The sequence below is a fragment of the Octopus bimaculoides genome, chromosome 8 (genome assembly GCF_001194135.2).
Source record: "Octopus bimaculoides isolate UCB-OBI-ISO-001 chromosome 8, ASM119413v2, whole genome shotgun sequence".
Lineage (NCBI taxonomy): Eukaryota > Metazoa > Mollusca > Cephalopoda > Octopoda > Octopodidae > Octopus > Octopus bimaculoides.
The window spans coordinates 14,203,443-14,204,065 of NC_068988.1; positions in this window are offsets into that span (position 1 = coordinate 14,203,443).

The window sequence follows — 623 nt, forward strand, 5'->3', positions numbered from 1 at the left end:
TATATATATATACACACACACACACATAGATATATAGATCTTTATGTATTTCTTTTACCTATGTAAGTCATTTGACTGCCAAGCTGGAGCACTGCCTTTAGTCGAACAAATCGACCCCAGGACTTATACTTTGTAAGCCTAGTACTTGTTCTATCGGTAACTTAGGCCGAACCGCTAAGTTACGGGGACGTAAACACACCAACATCGGTTGTGAAGCGATGGTAGGAGGACAAAGAGAGTCAAAATAAATGCATATATATAAGGGACGTGCCACCTAGGTAGGCAAGGTGGGCAGTGCCTACTGTGAATAAAATAGATCGATAGCAACATTTTCCTTTTATGGCAAAATATGTAACTAATTCAATAAAATTATGACGGTTACTCTGATTACTATGCATAAAATGCAAAATATTTTACCTTTTTTGTAGATTAAGTAGACAGAATTCGTTCCTGCTTTTCAATCTCAGTATTTAAGCTACGCATAGTAATGCTGTAGTACACGCCAGTTTTTCGCTTATTATTTTTGCATTTTACTACATAAAGGTCACCAACTGCTTGCCCTGAGTAATTACTAACGGTACGTGCCTGATATATATAAATATAAATATATATATATATATATA